Here is a 25,769-nt window from a genome sequence, read left to right as displayed (position 1 = left end):
TTTGATTTCTTACCCAAAGAACCAGCGTAAGGCTGCTCTACTTAGAGAACTTGCTGTGATGACTAATGAATTAATGTTAATGAACTAATAATTGTAAAACCTAAATTGTACACAGACAGCCTTATGTTTGTGGTAAGTGATACAGGAGGCTCATGAGTCTGTGCAGCACTGTCTGTGCATGACTAAGTCATCTTCCATTGATCTGCTTTGGAGCCTCAGTTGAATGCACGTTTGATCTTGGGGATTGAACTTGTGACCCGTGGCACTGGCACTGGGATGACCTTTTGCCTGAGGCAGAATGCTGTGAACTGGAGTATGCAGGTGTGGAAGGATACGCTTGGGCTCTTTCTGAGCTTTCTGCAATGGCATAAGTGCCTGGTGTCCATTGATTTCGGTGGAGCTCCCTCGGAGCCTCTCTATAAACTGCTTTACAAACCCATATATGGCCAGGACCTGGGAAGTGGCACTATCAGACAGCCAGTTGCACCTGAAATGAGATGAAACCCTTGTTCTCCTGCCTGGTGCTACCAAAGGAAACTCAGGCATCTCAAGAACAGTCCCTGGTCTAGCTAACGAAGAGAGAGAGCGAAGGCTTGCTCCTCGCTCCTTGTGGGATGAAGGCATAAACCATCTCACCAAGCTCCTTCCAGTGAGTAAGTGGATTTGTGTGCCTACCTGAAGTTGTCGATTAATCTTTTCATTAGACAATTTTTTTTTATTACTTCCATTTTTTCTGTTATGTCTTGCGCAGCAGATCCCAGTACCTGCCTGCCCTGGAAACCAGAAAGGCATGAGATTTGAACGAGCTGTTGTCTGTACAGATGGAGCCTCAGCTGAGGGACTGCTGCTCCTCTTCACCATGCTGAACCTCGCTGTTGGTGGTAAGCTGAGCAATCCACCGCTGCCAGGCATTGCCATGTAGTAGTCTCCTTTAGCGCTTTTCCAGTTGTTTTGAGATATGACGGAGAACCTAATAAAAATCGTTGCTTCGGCAAGAAAAAGCAAGTCTGACTAAATCCCAGTGGCAAAGGCAAAAATGGGGGGGAAGAGGCATGTCTTGTAGGTAATTTATTAGAACAAATTTGCTTTGAGATGTAACTTTGGCTTCTTTCTCACCTGTTTAGGGCCTAAGTGCTACAAATCTGCTCTGCTTGATTTGCCTCCATATATTTATATGTCGTCTGTGTGACTTCCACACAGAACAAGCCATGATAGAAATCTTTCATTTAATTAAAATTGATTTTAAAATTCCCTTGATCAATAATGAGTTAAAATTCATCCCAGCAGTGATGGGAACAGCAAACCTTCTGAGAAAAGCTTTCAGGCCAGTGGTTTTGGCTCTAGAGACTGGGTCTTGCCTGAAATTATCCCTTTCTTGGCTCCAGTCTCCGTGGTGCTTGGCACGTTATGGTTTACCCTATAGCCCAGCTTGTCAGCCACCCATATGAAAAGCTGAGACATCCAGGCTAAAGGTCTCTTTCTTATTCTGCCTTTTTCAGCCCAGATGCTTTCAGCATCAAACTCCTTTATAATGTCTGTTGCCTTCAGGTTGGTACTGCCTACTAGGCTTCAAAGTAAAATGAGTATTTTGTGGAAAATGACCCAATGTTTCTTCTTTGATTTCTACACCACAGTCTATCTCATCTTTTTGAAGTGATCATGCAGTTGGAAAAGTGGGACAAATTATTAGTAAAGCAATGTTTAACAGCTATATTTAAAATATTGCAAAAGGGTCATCCCTGCTGCATTTAAGTTTTATTCCTAGGCAGAATAAAGACCTAAAGCAAATGTGTATAATATAAAATAACCCTGTTTGTGTAACCTTTCCTTACAGAAATTTTGAATATTAATAAATATTGGCTTCAAATGACAGTAATAGTCTGTTGATCATACTCCAGGGTGTTTCCTAATTAATTGTCTCAAGCCTTCACTGAGAGATACTTTACTAAAAGTGCTATGATGAAGGAAAATTAAGAGGCTGGAGTACTCATTTGGTTCTGCTACTCTCCTGAGAGTTGGTCCCATACCAGCGTATGAGCACTTTGTTCCTGATCCGGCAATGGGAACTGCTTGAGTTCCTTTGAAACCACATTGACTTGAAATAACAAATTAACCCCAGCGGTCTGTTAGCAGGATTGGGGCTCTCATTAACTCCGGACTAGAATAAATGCAGAAGGTAGCATCAGCAGGCTTATAAATAATAATAAAAAGTCAACTATGTAACTAATGTGTAAATAATAGCAATTTACATAAATGCACACAGAGTAAAACTGAGATGCTGTAAAGAGTGCATTGAACAGGAATTACTGAATATTGGTCCAGGCAGATGCTACAGCATCAAACAGGAGGGAAAAGAAATGTCAGGTATACCAGTAAGGACTAGTGTGGTCTTTGATCTGGTGGGGATGCTACCATTTTATCCCCTAGTTAGGGGAAGGTGTTTTCTTGAATGGCCAATTCATTTTGTGTTGAAAATACTGTGAGATGATTTGCTATTCTTTGCTGTCTTGTAGAAGTATAGAATAACAAAAGATGCCATGATGATAAATTGTTTTGGGAAGCAGAGAAACAGGCACCCCCCTGAGTATTGGGGAATGCATGTAGAAAATAGTACACAATGTAATAATTGCTCGGTACAAGATAATTCTACGACATCAAAAGTATTGTGTAAAATTTTGGACACTGATATTGGGAGTCTTTCTGCTATTTGAAAGAAAATTTAGACATCATCTTCATGTTAGTAGAAGAGTTTCTTAATAAAAAGGGATTTTTAACCCTAAGATATTACCAATCTTAAGGAAAACAAACAAACAGTTTAATACCATGGGAAGGGTAATAAATACCTTGAGAAGGTCTTTAGCTTATATGTCTATCTAGAATCTGCCCTTGAATGATAATAAATAACACTTATTACAACCACTGTAGCACGTCTATCAAAAGGTCTCCAAAGCACCCTGTTCATTACTTGAGTCGCAGTCGTGCAGTGTACCGGTGACGCGGCTGGGGGTGATGGTGGTACCCGTGTGACACCCGAGGAACCTCAGCCTTACGGTTGTGAAGCCACTTGGTCAGTGCCTCACTGCAAGCTGACGACAGCACCGGGAGTAGACTGCTGATCTCCCAGCTCCCATGCTCTTACATCTAGACAACACTGCTCTGCATGAAAAATTCCTTTGGCTTTTTTTTTTTTTTTTCCTAATACCTATCCTATCATATTTTCACAGAGTCAGTAAAGTAGCCAAAACTTACTCACTTTATTTTATGATGAGAAACATTTTTCACAGCTCTGCTTGGTAGTAGAATTAGATGCTGGATGCTTTTTCAATCAAGTGTGTTGTGATTAGGGACTTGTTTTATGCTTGCTGCAGCCCAGTTTCTCTGACCAGCTAGGATGCAGCGCAGAAAAATTTCACTCTGCCTCACAGGTGGGGTTCTAGGCCGTCCTGCATTGTGCTACCCTGAATCTCATGCACTGATTTTATACTGCACGATGACTGGAACTCTTGCTTTCTAGTTCCCTTTTCTCCCTTTTGCCTTTCTTTCTGGTCCCCAACAAAACTGAAAAACTATTGCAGGTAATGTGTTCCGACTGTTGATTTCTTCTGCTCATCTTCTGGAATTATAGCAAGATCTTCTGAAACAATCAGTGGGGTGAAATGCAAATGCCTTTTTCAAATTAGGTGATTTATATTAAAAATAAAATTCAACAGCTGCCTGAACTTTGGTTTTCCTGGGAATGGTTCCTTCTGAGGGAGCGTGCTCTGATGGGACAGCATAAGCAGTAGTTTATTTCTTGTGGGAGGAAGGCAACTATTGTGAGAAGAATGGGAAAAAAATTACTGAGATTTTTTTGTCTTTCCACTGTTCCAATACAGTATTCCACAGTGGAATTTAAGGCTGTGAGATCCTTGCTAATAATGTAGTGACTCTGCAAAGAAATGTCGAAATGTTAATATAGTCATCAAGGGCTCCCATGCTGCCTTAAACCTCTTTCAGAAAGAGAGTTCTGATCACAAGAGCAGTTCCTTGCTTGGAGTTTAAATGTGCTTTATTTTCCGTGAAGGCATTTTGGAACCTGTACCTTCCTTCCTAAAGACGTAGTTGGGGGAACATTTGCCAACTTAAACAACCCCCCTTTTCCCTCCACTCTCATGCACCTGCTATTTGTTTCTCTGCTGCTCCATACTTGTAATTGTGCCATTGCATTTCTTGCTCATTGCCACAAGGGAACTAGGTGCACGAAGCCAAGATAATTTAAGGGAAATGGCAAACAGACAAATGTAATTGTTTGAATTTTAATTTTGGTCAGTATGCTACTACATATGTACTCAAAAAAAAAAAAAAAGCCTTCATATATTTCAGGGTAAGGAATGGCCAGTGCATGGATTTCCAAATATTGGGAAGAGCAGGTCTTCTGAAGAGCCAGGTGGCACCTACCCATCATGCTGAGCTCAGTAAGTCCTACTTCAGCGTAGAGAGACTTGCTGTGAGTAACCACCACCGCATTCTGGGGGAGAAATTTTAGACCTGTTTACTTGCTGTCGTAAGTTTATGACTGAATATAATTTTAAGCTTCCTAGGAAAGTTCATTTAAAAATACGTGTTTTGCTCTAATAAAAATAGCGTATGTATCATCTTAGCTATAGAGAAACTGTGGTTATTTCTTACGTTTAATTGTATTTTGATTGGAGATGAAAATGGACAGTGCTTCCCAGAAGAAAGCTTGACCCTGCACCAGACTAGCTTGAAGGTAATTTAGGGATTATAGTTTGTGTTTTCTAAAACAATTATCTGTTATGTGGAAAATTCAGTTTACAGAAAGTCCACAGAATCATCCAGAGAGAGAGATTCCACTATTTCAATCATCAAACAGTTGGCTTACTTGCAAGACCTTGTTGTCTTTGTCTTGTGATTCCTGCCTCTGCCTTCTTACAGTGCCAAAGGCTTGGCAAATCATTTGGTTTGGTGTTTCTGGAGTGTGTAGTGTGTCTGGTGTGCTGGGAAATGACTTGCAGAGCATACCTGCTTTGAAGGTAGAAAATATAGACAACGACTTAAGAAAGCTGAAGGAAAGGAAAAATTACAAAAGAAGCTGCTGCTGTTCTTCTAGTGCATCCTTCGCAGTGGTATGACTGGGTCCTGGGACACACCTTGAGTTCTGCTACCCTCTGGAGTTCTCTTGTGGTTGCCTTTTGTCTCTTCCTCTCAGGACCCTTTTGACCATCTGTGGCTTGTGGAGAATATGAAAGCTCCTTCCTGTGTCCAAGATCAATAGCTTTAAAAAGGAGCACAAGAAGCCACTAATCATCTTTTCCACCAGGCATGATTAATTTTCTGAAGTGCTTCAGCTAGTTCGCTTTGAAGTCCCATTATTTATTTATTTTTAGCAAGTGTCCAGAAGTTGAAGGCCCACCCACGTGTCCTGCAGTAGGCTGGGGCTGGCGAGGACTCCTCTAGAATCTGTGTTGTTTGAATGTGGGTGGGCCGTGGCGCTTTTTGGAAAGCTCTCCCAGATCCTGGAAATAAGATTTCAAAAGCCAGTTGAGATGTTTCCCAAAGCACCCTGGCTTCAGTGAAAAGTGGTGCTGCTTTCCTGTCTGAATCTTGGATGAAGAGAAGAAGGAAAAAATGTGTGTGTGTGTGTGGGGGGGGACCAAACAGCCACTCTACAAACTTAAATGTGATTCAGTTCTTCAGCTCCGTTCCAGCTGAATAAAAGACTGACTGAGAGAAGCTGTGTCCCCACAACCTCCTCTTTACGTGAGTAAATAAGACATTCCAGCAGTGCTGAGGCAGGGCCAGTGGAAAGATTTTTTTTTTTTAAAGTTACTAAGTCATCCACAAATCCACCTGGTCTCTCTTCCTGTTTCTGCTATGATCCATAGCAACACTGAGGGCTGCGATTCCTGCAGCATTGCTTGCTCAAAGAGAAATTACACATAAAGCGCAGGAACGGTTCCCTTGGAGCCCTGAAGCTACACAAATTCAGCACTGTGTCCTTTGCAAGTACAAATAATGGTTGTATTGCAAAATGGGTGATGTGGTATTGGCTCACTCAGAGACGAACATGCCAGCGTATTGGAGTGGATACGTACATGAGTCTCAACACTGCTTCCAGTTGTACTTGGCCAGAGTTGTCTAATCCATCTTTGGCACTCAGAGATGTGCACTTGTACCCGAGCCATAGATGGCTGAACTGTAATGGATTTGTTGCTCAGCTTGCAGGTACAAATAAAGGCAACATACATGTGTTTTGTCCTTTGCACAGATACATTTCTAATGATAAGGCATTGAAAATGTGTTACATTGCAAGTACATATCAAATACACATGCTACTCCTGTAAGACTGTCACTGAATGCTAGTTAAGGAAGGCATCCATGACCTGTTGTTGGGAGATCCTTCTTCAAAAACAGGGCATGGCTGTCATTTATTTACGTACTAGATTTGCTTATTTTTTGTTCATGTGCGTCTCTTTCAGCACTGCAGAAATGCTGAGGCTCTTTCAGAAAATCTGTGTTCTTCATTCTGTGGCATTAGTTAGAATGGATGTAAATTGTAATGAGGAAGCTTGAGCTGGCAAAGTTTCTTGCCCAAATGTATCAACTTATGAATTTCTGGGCATCTGTGCTCAATATGAAGCACCTGCTCTTGTAAGGTATGTTCTGTAAAGATTGGATGATGGCCCAATTGGAAAGGAAGAATTCCCACATTTGAGCAAAAAAATACCTGTTGAAGGCACAGCAGCAAGTGAAGAAGTATGTGGCTCTGCAGAACAGCTGAGTAACAGGGCTGGGAAGAAGGCCTATAAAGCAGGAAGGGAGAGATGTACACAAGAAATTAAAAAGTTGTGTAGTGATTACAGTAAACCGTTAATGTGCAAAACAGAAGAAAGTGGTTCCCTCTGTGTTTCTGGAAATGCAAAATGCATTTCGTGCTGTCTCTTGAGGGTGACCCACTTATAAAGCAGTTGAATGATGACAGTGGATTTCAGTGAGGCTAAAACTAAGTAGACACAGCTGTAGACATTTCCATAAAGGGAATCTCCCAGGAAATAAGTCAGTTATGGAACCCAGGCTTTGTTTTCGGTTAACACTGGATGCAATTTCTCTTGATCTTACTGGAGATGTTTTTTTGTCAATTGAGTATAAGAATTATGCTTCTTTTAATCCATTCTCCTTTGTTTCTCTCTCATCCTTCACATGTAAAGAAGTTGTTTCTGTTGTATTTTCCAAGACGGCTTTTATTCTCCTGATATGGGATGAAATCTGTTCTCTGGGCTCTTTGTGTTCAAGGCTTTCATAGCTCTGGCATCTCCTTCCTCATGGCTGGACTTTACGGGACAGTCGTGACTGATACAACGATTGGCTGTATGCACAGAAACCATGGTTTTAAAGTCCTTGTAAGAATCAGGTGGCAAGGGATAGCCTTGCTTGAATTATGTGGCAAGCAATATATAAGTATTTCTAGATTTTTTCACATTGAAAAAGAAAAAAGATCTTAGTTCTTATATTGGGTTTCCATGTGCTGGTCAGCATGAAACAGCTTACTGCATGATGGCCCCTGGTCTCTGTCCAGGTTTACACACAGCTGATAGGGTATTAATTTGGCTGGTATCCATAAGAAGGACGTAAGGTGAAATTCTGGGCCCAAGGAAGAAAATGGCAGCATTGCTAAGTTAAGGCTCAGATTGTCACTGAAGCTCCTTATAGATTCATTGCTTAGGAGCGGGTGATTCACAAACCAGCTGTTAGTGCAGAGACTGCTTTACTCTGTTAACTCCAATTACTTTGCACTTTCCTAGTTTCAAAACAGGCATGGGATTTTTCTGCCTTAATTTAGAAGTGGGGAAAATATTTGCTTCTGGGGCTATGACCTTGTACTAAATACAAAGTTTCTTTCTAATTCAAATACTTAGAGATGAGTTACAACCCCCTAAGGCTCACCAAGTCCCCCTTGTAAAGAATGAGACCATTCATTTAGAGAGTGGGAGAGCAGAAGCAGCATGTTAGCCTTTACAAAAAGGCTGCCAGTCGGTTTATTCCTCACCTTCTCGTTGTGTGCAATGCAACTAATTTCTTAAGGTATCTCATGCACAATAGATTTTATTGTTAGCTGGCTGATTACCACAATGACATTTTTGCACCTGCTACAGCAGCTCCTGGCAAGGAATATGGGGTGCAAGTGCTTGTGCTGAGATGGAAAGTTGTAGGATATTTTAAAGGGCTCAGCCTCTTCCCTGCAATGCTCCATTGCAGTACAGTTCTGCTTCTGGATTCTTCTCCCAGTTTGTTCCTGGGCTGCCACCCATTTCGCCTCTTGCTTCAGAGCAACGTGAGTGCTGTAAGTGAGGTTCTGCCTCATCAGTGGCAGCATTTCCCCTGGTCTGCAGAGCGATGAAAGGTGAGGGTGCAGAATATTAGGCTTCATCGCCTGCTTGGATGGCATTTGTTTGATATAAGGCATAATTTTAAGCTGTTATTTTGCCATGCTTTCTACTTTCCTCATCTCTTACAGGTTTTCCTTTCCTGTTTCTTTGGGTTTTATGGACGAATTTGTAGTCTCGGTGAAGTTAGTAAGAGTAGGGTTTCATCACACCCACAGAAATTAAGGTTGGTGGTGTACTGTTTCTGTACAAATCTTTCACTGAATCCATAGCCATTGTATCAAGCTGCATTTTCTCCCTGAATGGCTTAGAACTGCTTGGCAAGAGAGGATTTCAGGCCCTTCAAATCTCACTCCCACCCCCCAATAAAATTAATGATGTTATTGAATGGTTTGGAAGGAAAAATAATGCTAACGAAATTTGCAGTGAAAAACAATGGATGTAAAATGTAAGAGTGTTTCCCTACACTTTTTAGTGTCTTTATCTTGCGCCTGGGAATGCTATTTTGGATATATGTGTGAAATGGCTATTTTTTTCCCCTTGTAAACAATATCTCCTTGTCAAGAAAGAAGCTTTGCAAAAAGAAAGGAGATAGAGGGCTACATCCCTGTAAGGGGTAGATGATGGAGTGCTGATATTGGCGTATGTAGAGGTCTGTCTTTTATTTGTAGCTAACTGAAGTGCATTGTGTGTCTGGCTTTGTAAGGCAGTGTACGCCTTGCACAAGAGCTCCCTAATATTCCTGAAACTTTGCAAAGCCCACGAAGATACATTTCTTTCCCTTTCCCTCCTTTCCCCCCTTCTTTTGAAACCTTAAAGTGTTGACTGGTGGCTCACTGCGGCACTTAGTATGTTACCACCCTTTCACACCTCTGCTTGTCTACTGTCCCCACCTACTCTCACACTTCTATTGCTGTAATGATGTGTTGCAGAAATAAATTGTGTTGCACAATGAATGCCTAGAAAGAACAAGGGGGTATTTAAAAGCTGAGAAACAGGAGAACTAGTATGGAAAGGGAGAGGAGGGAAGTGTTTTTGGCACATTGAGCTGGTGGAATATTATAATTCAAGCTAGAAGCTTGCTGCTGTGCCGTTGCGATTAAAACATTCATTTGAATGCTGGGAGTTAAATCCAACAGGAAGGGATCGGAAAGCCCCGGGTTTGGGGTGCTGGTTCAGACTTTTGGGAGATCAGGGTGTCACTTATCTGTTTCGCTGTAGGACCTGTATGCAAAAGGAATGCTGGTTTTGGTAGTGTTGGTTTGGTTGGTTGTTTTGTTTTTCTGCTCAGGTCTGGATCCAGAAAAGTCTTGGTCAGGTATTTTTAAAATGGGGATCCTCAAAAATCCCACTCAGCACTTTGGAGATTTCACTTTATTTTCCTCGGCATGAGGGAAGAGAGACTTTCTGACAGAGAGAATTGAGCTGAAATAAACCTTTTGCATTTCAGCCATGGTATCCTAACACTGTCCTGTAATTCCACATCTCTTTGGGAAGGTTATGCCCCCGTGATCACGCTTTGAGAGAGCTGAGGCTGTGCTTTGCATTCCCAGCGCAACTGGGCACCAGGCAGCTTTGCATTCCAGGTGCAGAGCTCCTTTGCTCGCTCCTCAGAGCCTGGTGCTGTGAGAGATGCTGCACAACTTTATTATTTTCTTTCCAATTTCGTTAAATTTCAGTGAGCTCAGAATTTGAAATGATGGCTTGCCCTTAAAGAGCTGGTTGCACTTGACAAGTGTGTGGCAGTACTTCATTAATTACAAGCAGCCCTTCCCAGCACAACCTCCGTTAGGTGGAATATTTGTTCGGTGCACGTAATTATCTCTCTGTCGTTCTCTCTCTCATATTGATTCATGTGGAAAAATATGATTAAAACATGAACATCTACAAATGATTCAGAATAACAAGAGAGGAAAGGCCATTGTTTTTTTGCACTGACTATACCAGATTACTATAATTACAGCTGAATGCTTATATGTTTCTCTGTGCCCCCCACCAGACTGCGCGCTCCTCTGCAGCCCCGCTGTACCGTTTGGAAGCGGAGACGTTTCGAAGCAAGCCCTTCTTAAGGATGTTTCTTTGACCCATTAGGAACCTTTACCTTGGCACTTGTACATGTAATCTCTGGCATAAGGTCGTGCGGGGGGAGGGGGGGTGGCGATGGGGAAAGAAACACCAACTCTTCAGACATCTGCTGTGGTGTTTCGGCCAAGAGCGGGAGGGAAGGCTGTGCCAGTTCGGCAGCCGCTCCTGCAGCTTGCAGTCGGCTTGCTTTTGATGCCAGCGTTAATAATGTGGGCTTCCCGCTGAGGGGGTGGCACTGCCAGATTCCTAATTAGAATCCACTAAAAGCAGCAAAAGGTGAAGTGGTCATTTCTTCCCACTCCCCGCATCTCCATCTCTTCTCCCGGGGGGTTTGTTCAGCCCTGGGGTAATTTTGGCCATTTGGCGCGATGGAGAAGGGTGAGGCAGGGTCCTGCGTGCTCTTGCCTCAATCTCAAATTAAACAAGTGGAAATGTTGATCTGCTGAAGCCCTCAGGAAGAACTGATTCACCATGGTGTGTGCGGAGATGACAGAACTAATTTCACACCTCATCCATTGCGCGCAGTGGGCTCACTTGTTGTGTGCTCTTGCAGCTGGTGCGGACACCGAAGATGGGACGTTGTTTCCCTCTGCTCTTTGATAGGGGCTGCGTTGGAAGAGCCTAGTTCAGAGGTCAAGAACACTTCAGGTATATCCTATCGGCAGGTCTTGCTTCCTCTTAAGAGGCTATAAATACTGTTTTAGAGGTCTTGTTTGCTCCTGAATACCTTCAGGCCACTTTTGGTCAGTTCTGGGTCACCTGGCTGATTTGGAGATCCCTGAAAAGGCTCTGGACACTGAGGCCGAGAAATACTTGCATTGCAGGCTTGTTGCATCTGCACCCATGTCCTCTGGGCAACCGAGCCTGGAGCGGGCAGGATGCAGAGGCTCAGCCTGGGGAAACCCGAGTGTCCCACGGGCACCCTCAGCCGGGCTGGTGGTGATCCCAGGAGCTCTGCTCTAGTGGGAAGGATGAGACATTTGGTGGAAGGGGGAAGAACAGTTTCAGGATAAGGTTGGTTTTTTTTTATTTTTGTTTTTGTTTTGTTTTGTTTTGTTTTCCCTTCTTCTGTTTACTTTCCTGAAACAGGGCCCTTGTAGGAGGTTATTATAGATCAGTTCCTCTTTGGTTCCTTGAGGAAGGAATGGGATTAGTTGTATGAAAAAGAGCAGGCAAAACACAACCTGCAAAACGTGGGCCAGAGTTTAGCGGGAACTATAGACCCAAGCCTGAAGTGACTGTCACCAAAGCCCTCAGGAGGAATGTGCAGTGCTTTTTTTCCTTGACAAGAAACAGGGCATTCAGATTTCACTTGTAAGGTTTTGAATTGCAAACCTGGAACTTGGGCTGCACAAAGTTGCTTATGAATCAAAACTGAAGAAAGGAGTCCCGTGAACCCTTGCCAGCTGAAATTACTGACTTTTCCTTGGCTTTACCTATAATTTGCTGTTAGAAACCTGTGATCAGGTTTTAGTCTGTGAGCCAGAAGCAGCCAACTAATCAGCAGCCTTTCTCATTGCCTGATTAAAAGAAATCCTTTAAACTGTCCCTCTTTTCGATCAGTAATGCAATACGATGCATATTCCAGTGATTGTCATGACTGCAGAACAATGAGTCTTCTGCCCCAAGTATTTTAACACAAGTGCCCTGCCTGCTGCCAGCAGTGCTCGATGAGCTGAGCTTCGCAAGGAAGGGAAACCGGAGTCCATGCGACGCTTACCATGAGTTGGTAACTGCCTGCTGGTTAGCACGTTATTCCAGCTCTTTCCTATTTGAGTCCTATAAAACAAAACAATGCCAACACTCTTTTTTTTTTTTGGCTATCTACTAATAAGAACATAATATTTATGATAAATATTTAGGAAAATTGCTCTAACATATGTACAGATATAGAAGAGCTAAAAAGCTGAAAAACCTCCAGGTTTCAGACAGGGTGAGGCACAAAGGGAACAAATATTTTTCAGAGAGACAGCAAATGTGTATCTTTTTGTTTGGTGATATGGTATCCACGTAATGTCTCTGAAATGGCCACAGTTAAAGTTCATGCTACATTAGGAAAGCAAAGTGGTTTACATTGAAACTTAATAGAAGGCAATTGTGTTTGAAACATCTGATGCAGAAATAAAACACCTTATGTTTTATGGAAGCGAGGAACTGCATATTTGGCACTTGTTCTTCTTTCTAAACACGTGTGCTCTCTCTATCAGTTTGAGATAATCCAGGCCTGGCTCCTGCCCAGCCACGCCTAACCAGAATTACGCGGGACGCTCTGTGCTCCCCACACGCGGGAACGCGCGCTCCCTCTTGAACCACAAATTAACTTCAGGGAGTTGGCATCTTTTGCAAATCTTCAGCTTTCCAAGAGAAAATCGTTAACAATGGATATTTCTTCCTCTATCAATGCGATCTTTTCTTTGTTTGAGAAAAGCTTGGGTTCTCCTGTTTGTGCAGTTTTTTTGCTGTTACTTGATTGAATCTGGTTCTTGATGCAAACCTCAGATTTTTGAAGTTCACATCAGAGCACAGTCTGTAGGACTGCTGTAACTATGTTTTATCTGGTTATCTAGGCAACAGGAAAATGTGGATTCACTGACAAAACAACTTTATTTCATAAATAGGTATAGTTATGAAGTGATCCTCCACTTGAACTAAGTTTTCATGTGGACATGTTCCAACCTCTGTTGCTGCAGCTTCTAAATTACATGCTTATTTTTCTTATGCCTTATGCCTCTACTTGACAAGCACATATTTTTATGTAGCTTTACCCCTTGGGATTCAAACTGAAATGTGAACGTCTGTTCTTTGCTGTATTAGGTATATGCAGATGTTCACACCTCCAGAGTGCAGGGGGATCTAAACACGGGAAGTCAATCTGTGAAAATATAATCCGTAATTCATGAACACTAATGCATTTCTGCACCCTCTTCCTTCTGACAGTCTAAAAGTCAACGTAATCGGCTGCTGCAATATCCTGTTTGGTAGCTTAGTTAGGATTTGGATTTGATGACAAGATTAATGTTTTGTTCCTACAAGGTTAAAGGACAAGTTTTCAACAAAACTGAAAGTAATAGCCAGAACTCCAAATGCACAGTTAAATGCTCTCCCTAGTACTATATACCTCTTCTCTTTACATTTGACAAAGGGGACTAGAAGCAGATAAAGCTACATCATCCTATCACATATTTTACATTCAGACTAAGTTACTCAATAACTTTAAGTAAATGATGTGTTTTATCCTTGACAGGTGAGATAATCTGTGAAAATTTATAGTAGTCAAAAGTAGGCAAGAAAATGTGAACTAGTTGGTTACAATTAAGGTTTTATACACTTTTTTCACAATAAACATTTACTTTTTGAGTATAGATCTAACATCTGATGCAAAATTAAACTGAAGCACTTGGTTTAATAAATGGTGTTTTTTTTATTTACTGACAGAAGGTGAGCACAGCAGTGGGAGACTTGCGTGTTAGTCTGTTTTGAACACCTAGCACTGGTTAGATGTGGCAACATTAGCTATGCTTTTGGTATAATTTTGTTAGTTATTAAGAATGGAATTAGGATAAGCCCTTTAAAATTTGCATATTCTGCATAATTGTCTGAGCTTCTGACTTTGTTTCCAATTGATCGTATGTGATTGGAAATGAGGATTTGTCTAGAGTTTTGATCTGGGCAGGAAGTGGAGATCAGATTGTTATATTCCATATACCAGTGTATTAAAGCAGAATTCTCCAAGCTGCTATTTCTAATTAGTAGCAATTGGTCAGATTTGTACTATTTTATACTATGCTAGTTTCCTAAAAAGGAGAACAATACACTTTGTGAAACAGCCTCAAATGTGTGGAAAATGTAATCCCAAAGGAGGAATGTGATAAAGTAGTGAACTTTCTGTGTCAAAATTTTTAACTGTGCTCCCGCTTTACCTTTCCTAAGGGATTAATTTCCATAGCACTGAAGCTGTAAGTTACCTTCCCCTCACCATGCTTTGTTTTTGTTGGCTCTCTTGGAGGTTTTCCTTCTGCAAACTTTCGTGGGTATGTGAAGGCAATCTGGTTAGCTGTGCCTGAGAATGTGAGGAAGGCAAATCCCTCTGTAAAGAGGAACGGGCATTGTTCTGCATGCTTAGTAGCACCTTGTACAGCAAAATGTTTAGCAAGGGTAAGGAAACACTCTGCTCCGGAAAGAATGAAGCGCTGAGCTCAGAGGTAGAAAGATGCTTGAGTGCAGAGCTGTGTTTTGAAGGCTAGTTCTCTCCAAACATGTCTCCAGGGTCCAAAGTCTCCAATATGGAATTTCTTCCTGGTTTCAGCTATGGCTGTTCCATGCTTTGAGAGTTTTTTTTTTTTTTTTTTAATAGAAGTGATTAAGCTTGAGGCTTCTAGCTTTTCCATTGCTGTCCTTATTTGCCCATCTCTGTCTTTTTTTCTCTTACAAGAACAACTCCAAAATAAACAAGGATATGAAATAATAATACCTCTCCCCCCAAGTTAATGCACACTTAAAGACATTTGAATCCACAGGATATTGCAGAAAAAGCAAGTTTTCCCACATCAACATTAACATTATCCTAATAACCAGCTGGTGATGTGGCTAAACGTGTCAGTCTTACCTGGTTTTTGTCAGTATTTTTGCTAAAGTCAGAGTTCTTGGCATGCTAGACCTAGGTGAATATCTGGTCCTTCCAGATGGAGGAAGAAATTTAGAAACTTGATCAAAAATAATGATTTAGAACTCAAAAAGACGACTGTCAGTTTAAAATGGAATGTTTTTCAGATTAGCTTCATCCTTCAAGTCCCGAGTCCTGATTTTTTGAATGCTGAGATTTGACAATCCTGGGGTAAGCTGAAGTGAAAAGCCGTTCCTGGTAGGGAAGACTGACCCAACAACACCCGGGCTCTGCTGCAGTGTGTGCTGGCTAAGTAGGTGAAATGGGAGTTAATATTGCCCTGTGCCACAGCCAGAGGAAGAGAGACCTTCCCTGGGCAGCCTGTGTTCTCTGCGCAGCCACCGGGACAGGAATCCTTCTTTCCCCCGAGCTGCTTGGCCATATGGTCAGCTTATGCCTCAGCCCTCGCCCCCATCTCCCTGGGGGCTGCTGGCTGCGGGTGAGGAGATGCGATAGCCCCGCAGCTGGCTAGCATCAGTGCTGCTGTCAGCAGCAACTACTAGCCTGGAGCACACACTGCTCCTGTGTGCAGAAAAAGCCAAGTCCCTGCGTGGTTCCCTGGCCCAATCTGTTGAAGACAGTCAGCCTCTCTGAGCAGGGAGCTTTTGTCTTTGCTCCCCTTGATCATACTGACACAACTGATAATTACAAATACATTTCATGTATGATGTCTGTGGAATTCATACGGTGGTGCAGACCTTAGTGTTTCCTGACTCTTTTTAAGTTCTCAGAATGAGCTTTGCGTTCGCCTAGGATGGTCTATCTCTTCCCTTCGTCACCGCAGTTGCAGTATGGCAGGAAATCCTCTATTCTGGGCCCAGTCATCGCTGTCTCCTTCTTCCTCTTCTAGCCCCACACTTGAGCAATCCTGTTCCTTGATTGCTATCTAAATTGTCCTTATCATATGCCAGACACTGGAAGAGCTGCAAGGCATCGTTTCCTGCAGGGCAGTGCCAGGCACGTAACATATGCTAGACATCTACAGGCAGATGGGGTTGGTTGGGGCCAGTGAAGCATGAAAAAATGGGAGCTTTGGTAGGAAGAGGCTGAAGAACTCCGCAAACTGGTCGGATGCCATATCCCAAGCAATGTTAACAGCTCATTAGGATTCCCTGCAGGGCTGGCAGGTCAACACAGGAGGTCAAAAAAATTAAGAACTATTTTCTTAAGGAAACAGAAGGTAAGGAGGGTTAGATACATACAGCTGGTGTAAGACACAATGAATGGGTTGGTCTGAGAGAAGGCAAAGGGGAATGCTTCGTCTCCGTCTCTGCCTGCTTAACTAGGACCAGCCATCTGTCCATTTTCTACCTGGGATTCTCCCCATGCTGAGCTGAAACTTGCTTTATTATTCAAAAGCAAACTTGCCCAATGGCACAAGATGTTGGGAGGCAGCTGATTCGTGACCTAGCCAAAGACATCGGGAGGAGGGAGCGAGGTTTTCCTTTGAACCAGGCTCTGTAAGCATATGGTAGGCCTTGTACTTCAGGACGTGATCCATATGCTGCTCTTCAGTGCCCATATGCTTTCTATATTTTCAGTATTTATTTATTTTAATCAGGATTGAGTCTCTGATCTTGCTTTTCCTTTTGCTGCTGGCTGTAATTACATTTGGTTGTGCTACTGGAGGTAAGGCAATGAGGTTAAAAATGAACACCAGTGTGTTCAGTTGTGTCCTTTTAACATTGTCTTGTCCTGTGTGTTTCGTGAAGAGAATTGTGTTCTGGGTTAATGGTCTCTAAGGCTATTAGTTTGTATTTCTTCTCTGTGTTGCAGCTCAGAAGTGGGGTTTCATTGGCTCGAGGTCAGAGGAGAGGCAAGCTCCAACTATAAGGTTCTACAAACATGAAGCGATGCTCACTGTTTCTTGTGGGGTTAGAGACTACAAATCGGTGTATTCTTATTTCACTGGAAAAAAGACAGAATCAGGAAGCAGCTCTGGTCTCTGTCTCCAACCAACATGGCAGAATGTGGCCTAAGATAGCCACGATCTGTAGGTACAAAAAACTGCTATCAGCCGCTCTGTTTATCTTCTCTACTAATGTGGGAGCATTTTACCTTCAACAGGGCAGTGTTTCCCAGTCTCTTTAGCTGAACCCTTCCTGGCACATAGGCTATGTGGTGGTGACAGACGTGGCTCCTTAAACTGGGTGCGAACGGGGCTGTTGAGGGCCAGCCTCTGCCCTGCAGGCCCGAGCCCAGAGGGGTCACTGCAGCCAGGGAGGAATGGCCTGGCCCATACCACAAGGAGCACAACAGCAGTGATATCCTGGCCCCCTGCAGCCATCTGCAGGATCCAGCCTCACCCTAACTCCCTTAGGGTCTGCTCCTTCCTCCCACACTCTGGCAGGGATGCTGCTCGTGTTCCTCACGCAGCCCTATGGCAGAGAGCTGGAGTAGCAAGACCCCTTTCTGGCATGTCCAGCCCATAGCCATCTGCAGAAAATCCAGCATTAAAACAATGTATTTGTATGCATTGTAAGTATTCAGCAAAGAACGAAAGCATAATATGCAAAACCGGAGCTCTTCTTTTTGGACTTGGTTCTTCAGCCTGAGAGAAGTCCTGGTTTCACGCTGCCTGCTGGAGGGCCACAGCTGAAAACAGAAAGTCATTTCTCACAGCCAAAAGGCTTTATGGCCCAATTATTTTAACCACATGCTTTTTGTTTTCTTGTGAACATGCTACTCTAATTAATAGTGAAATCTGATTTTTTTTATTTCCACATTTTTATCTTTATAGAAAAATAACTTCTGACAAAATAACTCCTGTTTTGGTTTTGTGATACTAGGGCAGGGGGTATTGTTTTTTTGGTGTTTTTTTTTTCTTTCTGTGGGACGAATGCATCGTGTGATGGGTCTAGTGTTAATGAAACCATACTCTTTTGAGGATTCACACCAGTAATTAAATGCATATTCCTCAATTTTCATTGCATACAAATAACAAATGAGCAGATTGGGTATTTCCTGCATGAATTGATAACATCTGCGTATTATTGGGGGATCAGTGGGGAATACTTAAGTCCTTTATCACTGTGTAGTAACTCACATTAAGATTATTTGGAATCAATGACAGCTTTGTAAGAGTAAAAACTATGTCCTGGCTTCTTAAAGGTTTTATCATTGACGTGTTTTACCACCACAAAATTCTTAGACGTTGAGAAGATGTTATAATGTCAAGGAGTAGGGACAAGACAAGGGCTTTCTTGCAAGAAGAACCATCTCAAATCTTAATTTAAATCTGGTGCTGAGAAGTTTTTCAGATAAGAAAAAGTTAGCCATATTTATCCATAAATATTTTTCAGTTTCATACTTCTCTGAATGTTGTTTTTGAAGAACTGGAAGAGTCAAAATACTACAAAGGATTCTGGTGTTTCTGATCTTAAAGGAAGCACGGGATATAAAAACCTTGCAGGAGAACCTGCTTTTCTGAGAATTCGGAGATTCTTTTCCAGACTGGTGCTTTAGAAAGAAAACTGTTCAGGAGCTTCCTGCTGAAGGCCTTTTGGTAGAAAATATTTTTTTTTCAAAATCAAAGATTTTTAAGAAGGATGTGTAAAAGTCCCTTATAGGAGAATGGGGGCCATGCAGCACTGAACTCCATCTTTTGTGAGGTGTTACAAGGTTGGAAGAAAATGCATATCATATAAGAATATTAAAATAATGTTATTAACAAAGCAAAGTATTTCTATGCTCTCCAGTAAAAAAAATAATTTGGAACTTTCTGCTCTACCCTTTCCCCTTGACAAGTATTATATTTTTGTCTGAATTAGAAAGGGAAATCTAATGAAAAATACTGGAGTTTTCATAGCACATGAATTCCAGTGCTTAATGAACTCTAGTTTGGAAAGATAGCCTTTTAACAGAAAATATAGGAAAGAACCTGAATTTCAGATCTTCCAAGGTTCAGTCATGTCTCTACTTCAGAACTCACACTATCACATCAACAGAGGTTGTCATTTATTCCTTGTAACACTTTTCTCAGGTGGAGAATAGAAACCAGCTCTTTGAGATTGCTACAAGGTAATTCATTGGACAGTCCCTTTCCATCATAAGCAGCCAGGGAACATGACAGCCTAACTTGGCTTTTCCAACCTGGGCAGGTAGGCTCTGCTTTCTTAGCCTGTACAAGCCTGAGGCTGTTATCAAATCAGTTGCTAGTAGTGATGTTAATCATTGCTCCACTGAGGCTTAAATGACAATCTTCCTTGCAGTTCTGGAAAGAACGTCATCATCTTGGAACATACTCTGAGAAAATTCACATTTTAACTCTCCTGGAGAAGTAATGGAAAGTACCCGTGTTGTTTTACTGCAAGACTTGGATGGGATTTTCCAAGCACAAGTAGACAATAGAGGGCGAAACCAGTCTTGGCTGAATTTTAAGAATCCATCTCAGGCAGGATACGTCCTTGATACAGAGGAGAAGTAAGCAAGGTCATGAGTGTTTTCTTGAACATGTTGCTTGCATGCTGAGCAAACTGTCTTATCAGCCAGGAGTACTTTGGCGCTCCAGGTAAACTGAGAGCAGAGTAACACCTGCATCGCACAGCTTCAGGAAATCATCTTCCTTGTCCACACTAAAGAGATGGAACTGGGTAAGAAGAGGGGAAGGTGTGAGATCCAGACCTCATCTCTCTGAATGGGAAATACAACCATTTTCTCTTTGTTCTGCCAGTGAAATTTCGGTGCATCTGTCATTTTCTCTTCTTTCACCATTTAAATGAGAAGAAACAAACAGATCTGAAAATGTCTCCAGTAACTTACAGCACTGAGCTTTGATTCACACTTCCTTTAATTCACTGCTGTGAAAAATGGGCTGGCATCCTACTGTGAATTTAAATACTCCCAACCCAGGAATAAATGGATCCCATGGCTCATTTATCTTTCAGCTATTAATTAATAGTGGTTAATTGTAGTTATGAACTGCAGCATTCCAGTCTCGAGCATCCATACATTTTATTTAATATATTCTGATGAAGGTGGAGTCAGCGAGTTGGAGAATAATTAAAACAGCTCCTTGCCATTAGCTTCTTACAAAACCTCAGCTTCCTCATGAATTCTTTCCTACAAGAGTTGTAAGATAACTATGTCTACCTCTTTAGAGAGTTGTTTCGTGGCCCTGTGAGAAGATCCTGTCCTTGATGTCATACGCTAAGCTCTTATTACCTTTCCCTGCATTGCACTAGTAGAGTAACATTGCACATCTATGTCCTTGTTCTGGAATCACAGGATGAGAACCGTCTCTACTCTTACTTCTACCTCTTTGTGCAAAGAAATAGCTGACAATATGAGTAGGGTGATTCGACTGCAGACTCACAGATATGAAGATAATTTCATGACTTTCTTCTGTATGAACTTCCAGAAACTTTTTGGTACCTCAGAAAAGATAGGTTGTAGAACAGGGCTAGGACAGTATTTTGCTTAGATGGACAGCGTTTTCTTAATTCACAATTCACATTTCCATTTTCTGGAGACATTCGAGTAATATTTTGCTGCGTTCTATTGAGATTTCAGTTACTGTTGTTAAAATAAAAATATTTTAAGCTTATGGAAATACAGAACATCATTTAGTCAAACATACTAGTGAGCTTTGGTTTTGAAGCTAATGCCTCAAGTTTCGTTTTGGGCACTTTGCGTAGGTCTAGGCAAAGTGGGGGCCCACGTGGACTGGCAGGTGTTAGGGCACAGGCACTGCAAGCTCTTGGGGCTGTTTCCTGTGAGACTTCCTCCTGAAGGCAGCTATTGTTTGTTTAAGAGAGAGCCATATCCACTCTGCTCCCAGTGGCATCCTGAAACATACTTGCAACACAGAAAAAATGATGACTCTAAAATTGGGTTGATGATAAAGCTTCCCCCCACCCCTCTTAAATGCTTGTGGCTGAGCTCTGGCAGAGAGATGTCCTGTTGGAAACTGAACTTCGTTCATCTGTGCTCTGGTGGGAACCCTGTGTTCAAGATAAACATGCTAGTGCTCTTTGAAGTTGTTTGCTCATCAAAAGCACAGTTACTTTGTTTGTTTTATGCTTGATACTCCCGTGAGATGCAGTTCAATTTATGGTATAAAATCTTGCTGAAGGAAAGCAGTTTTAAAAAAAAAAAGTAAAAAGTACACTGCTGAGAAAGAAAGAATATTGCCCTCAGAGTCCATTGTATCTTTCTTATCGTACTATTAACGGATTTTGCTTGTACTGTTTCCATAATTCATATGAAAAATCTTCACTCCCCACCCCGGTGTTACCCCTCTGATACTTTTTAAAGTATTCTGGGGTTAGGTTGCATGCAACATCTCTTGAGATGTTAAGCTGGGCCCAGAGATAGTGGTCTGGTGATAAGACAGTAGCTACTTCTTCGGTTATGATCTTTGACTGCCATTGTTGTTGGATTAGAAACTCCTCTGTGGGAGCAATCATTCACTCCTGCATCCCATAGGACGGAAGTTACTGACATAATTTTTGATGGCAGCTTTTAGACGGTTTCATATCCTTCTAGATTGGAAGATACACAATTTCTGAGCCTAGGCAGTATGTGAAGGTGAAGTACACATTACAGGTAGAGCATTGGGAGGCATTATGGAAGCATTATAGTAGGACGGGGTAAGTACTGTTCCTCATGATGACAACATCCTCACACGCTCCAGGACACACACACAAGTGTTAATGACTGAAGGTATTTGAAATGTATTTATATCAGTCCCATGGCTCATTGCACTTTTGTGCAAAGATAAATTCCAGCCTTTCGGAGCTGAGCTTCAGATGGGAAAACTATGTCTGTCCCTTACCTTTCTTGGTCCCATGGACTCAGCATGGGTCCACTAAGTCTGGGTTTTTGGAAGCACCAATATGCTTCACCTGTAGTGTGCTTGTTCTCACAACCAGAGGTTCCTTTCACTGGCTCCTAACTGCTGTTCTCAATTTGTTTTGACTCAATCTTGCCGGGGCCTTCTAGGAATACTCTCTTGTGAGTTGTGACATCTGAATTGCAAGGACGTTGTTTTTTGAGGCTGGGAATTCAGCATTCACAATTTCAAGAGATGTCAAGTGCTATCAAGTTTTTTGCTAATGACAAACTGAAGTTTGGACTTTCTCTTTTTTAATCACAATTTGGAAAAAAAAAAAAAACAGAAAAAAAAAGAAAAGAAGAGTTTTAGAAATTAGTTGTAGTAATGACCTGCTTTAAAATGTAAATTTATGTGTCTTGTGCAGGTATAAAATAATATAGTGGCTCACATAATCTGAGCGTGACAAATCTGTATCAGCAATTTAGAGCAAGAAATGTACCATATACATATATATGCTTATATATTTGCTTTACGAATGAGTAAAAATGCATTCTAAGCGTCATGGTTGAGGTGCGGGGAGTTTGCCATGACTTGCTAAACACTCAACAAGATAGGAAAAGAACATGACTTATTTTTCTTACGTTGTGCTTGCTTTTTCTTGGAGAGAAGTGTTTCTCTTCTATCTTTCTGGCCCACATTAATGATAATTGATACATCTGAAGAAGTACTGATAAATTAAATATAATTTTAAGCTTCTCCAGTGCCTCCCGAGAATCCTGAAGTAATTTGCTTTTAGTAAAGAATTAAAGAATGCCACTGTTATGAAAATGGCCATCTTCGTAACGATGATAATTTTTTAAAAGGTGGGAGAGCTAAATCATAGAAAAGCTAAGCTCGGGATTTTCAGAGCACTTAAAGTACATTTTTGTGGTTGTTTGCTTTGAGATTGCTTAATGTAGTCATCTAAAATTCAAGGCTCCTAAAATCACTCCATGGAATCGCTCCATCACTACATGGATTTTGCCCAAGATCACAATGGGAGTCTGTAGTAATGCTGGGCCCAGAATCTACATGCTGATTCTGACCTTGCTTAAACTAATCTTAAATCTTCTGTAGCTATTAATGTCAATAGATTTACTTTTGATACAATGTTACTGTCACTAAGATTAAAAATTCAGATCTCCAGACTTTTCATCCTGCGCTTTAGCTCAGCAGAAAATAATTCTCTCTCCATATGCTATTTTTTGGATAAGCCTTTAAAAAAAATAAAAATTAAATGCTTATCTCAGTGTATTCTTTTGGCAAAAGTGAACTGGAAATCTCAGCTGGAGTTTTCTATTCTGCTTGTGCTAGAAATGTCTCAGGAGCAGCTTCCTTTGCAGTGTTTCAGTGCTGCTCATTTTGCTCCCATTCGCAATATCACCAACTGAAAAATAAAATTTAAATCTTGTTGTTTTAAACTTAAGCAAAATATTCTATTTGATTCATTTACCAGTTGTCTGAACACTTTCATATTTTTAGAGTAGTGCTGCACAGTCTGGAGACAAGATCACAAGTGATTTTAATGTTTTCTTTTTTACCACTTAACGCCAAAAGTAGGATTTTATTCATTTATTTCTGATGCTGCTTCTAAGTTCACTCTCAGACATTTGGCAGTCACCGTTGGGCATTATGCGTAAAACCATTTTTCCTTTCTCATTTTATTTTTATATGCACACACTGGTAGTGACACTGCAAGAAGGTAAAAGTTCGGTTTTGTACAGATTTCACATTTTATCCAATTGTTCATAAGACCATTGCTTTTCAAACAGATTTGATTAACTGCTGCCCCTAACTGTGAATTCTTAGTTACTTTATGGTTTTAATCATAGGTGGGAATAGGCTTTAAGCTGTTGAGAACACTTCCTCTCCTGTGTAAGGGCAGCGCTCAGATTTTGTCTGTCTCTCTCAGCTGTGGTTCAGTTTGTGGGAGCTATGAGAATGTTGCTTTTGCAAGCAAACTTCACCAAGGATTTAAATATTTTAAGCGCTTTCAGACTTTACATCTTCAACAAGGACCTCTTGCGTCTGGGTTTATCCTCAGATATTTACATTGACATGTAATTGGCTATGAGAACAACCTCCTGTATTCTGCTAACGAGAGGCGATGCTGGATAGCCTGGCTTGCTCCATGAAATTGTGCACGGTCTGGTTTGTGCTAGTATCTCAGCTTGTTTTACTGGTGTGTCATCTCGGAGGGACTTGGCAATGAAATTAAGAATTGGTGGAAAAAGGTTCACATAAAAGAACAAATGAATGTTTCCTATCTTCTGTCCATAAAGTCTGGTTTTTGGACAGTGCAGCTCCTGAAGTGTGTACCATATGTAAGTACTCTTTAAAGCTGGTTCTTCTTTAATGTCATGACCTAGAGAACAAATACAGGATTGTTGAGTGGATGAGCTGCATCTTTTTTCCCTTCTCTTTGTTCGTTTTTTCTTAATTTCTACATTCATGTTTCAGTCCTCTGGTTTTATTTGCACGTGGCATCAAATAGATTTTTTGGTTCTGTATTGTCAATGAAAATCAGGAGCCCCCTTTGAATCAGCAAACACCGAGTGAAACCAGGAGGCAATAAGCAAAAAGCATTGCCTGCAACTGGGCAGTTTATAAAGTAGGCAACTACGAGGGCCTGGAGGCCTGTTGGGAGCTGAGATTTTGACCTATTTGCTTGACTGTGGAAATTAGGATTGTATGTGGAGTCTCATGTTGCTGATACCTTAATTTGTTGTCCTGTATCTTCAGCTTTTTGAAGTAGCTTCTCGAGACCCCTCCGCTCCTGGCTCCCAGGTTGCAGCTTCAGGATTGCCGGGGAGTTTTGGTGCTGGGTGAACATAGCAGAAAAGTCACAGTCTTGCACTGACACTGGCTGTCCCGTCCTGCCTCCCTTCCTCTTCACTGTCAGTTAATTTAGCTAATTTCTTCCCTCTTAAATTGCTCCCTTCTGCTTAACAGCTTTCACAACTTGTTTGCAGCCCCCCACAGTCACTGTGGTTACACATCCTTTTCTAAAGGATATATTAGACTGTTTGTTTAGGCTGAAAGCTGCTAAGGGAAGGTTTGCAACTGTGTTTTCCTGCTGTCTAGCACAAACAAAGCCTGACCATTGTTTATTTCCAAATGCACTGCAATAAAAACAGTTGATGTTGCATGCATTAATCAAAAAAGTTGCAACACAGAGCTAAATCCCTTTCTTACATAGCTGTCCCCCAGGATTGTGCGGATGGGCAAGAGAATGGAAAACGTGGCCCACAGCAGCTTCAACACGTGGCACAGAGATTGCAGCTCCGAGGAGGCCGTTTCACCTGCTCTCTCCTCCTCGCTCGTTCCTGGCGGTGGCTTCACTTAAAGCTTGGACTCGTGGCTCCAATCAAGCGAGCGCCCAAATTCCTAGAGGTACCATTTTGCAGCAATGTGAGCCTAATTGTTTCTAGATTGAATATTTTCATGGGATATCAGTCTCAGTGTTTCTGGAATTAGCATGCTCACTGAAGGATTGAAGATGCTTATCGGGCCCGACAGCTTTAGTGTCAGCGGGATCATCGACAGCTCTGCGAAACTTAGCTGGGCTGGCGACAATATTTATTTATGCGGAATGGAGACATATGGCCAGAATCATCCGCTCCCTTTCCTCAGTAATTAAAACATCTGGGAGCACAAAAGGGCTGTAAGAAGAAAAAAAACCCTCTCTCTGCTAAATAAAACAGGAGCGCGGTGCCTTTACATAATTGCCCAGGCTTTCTTTTGCCATCGCGGCAAGGTCTCTGGAGGACCAACCTTCTCTAATATTTTTTGAGAGCGTGACGGTCAATAGAAATGCAACTGA

General features: G+C 41.7%; 1 long non-coding RNA gene across 1 annotated transcript; it reads left to right on the top strand.

The window, feature by feature from the left end:
* The first annotated feature begins 757 nt into the window (after positions 1 to 757).
* Positions 758 to 25,769, top strand: LOC121079102. The gene is made up of 3 exons (XR_005824878.1): positions 758 to 878; positions 4,363 to 4,454; positions 25,157 to 25,769. It is a non-coding gene; the product is annotated as an uncharacterized LOC121079102 (long non-coding RNA).

This window comes from Cygnus olor, chromosome 16 (assembly GCF_009769625.2).
Source record: "Cygnus olor isolate bCygOlo1 chromosome 16, bCygOlo1.pri.v2, whole genome shotgun sequence".
NCBI classification, from domain to species: Eukaryota; Metazoa; Chordata; class Aves; order Anseriformes; family Anatidae; genus Cygnus; species Cygnus olor.
The sequence above is the reverse complement of the archived record's forward strand: the minus strand, read 5'-3'. Positions and strand labels throughout refer to the sequence as shown.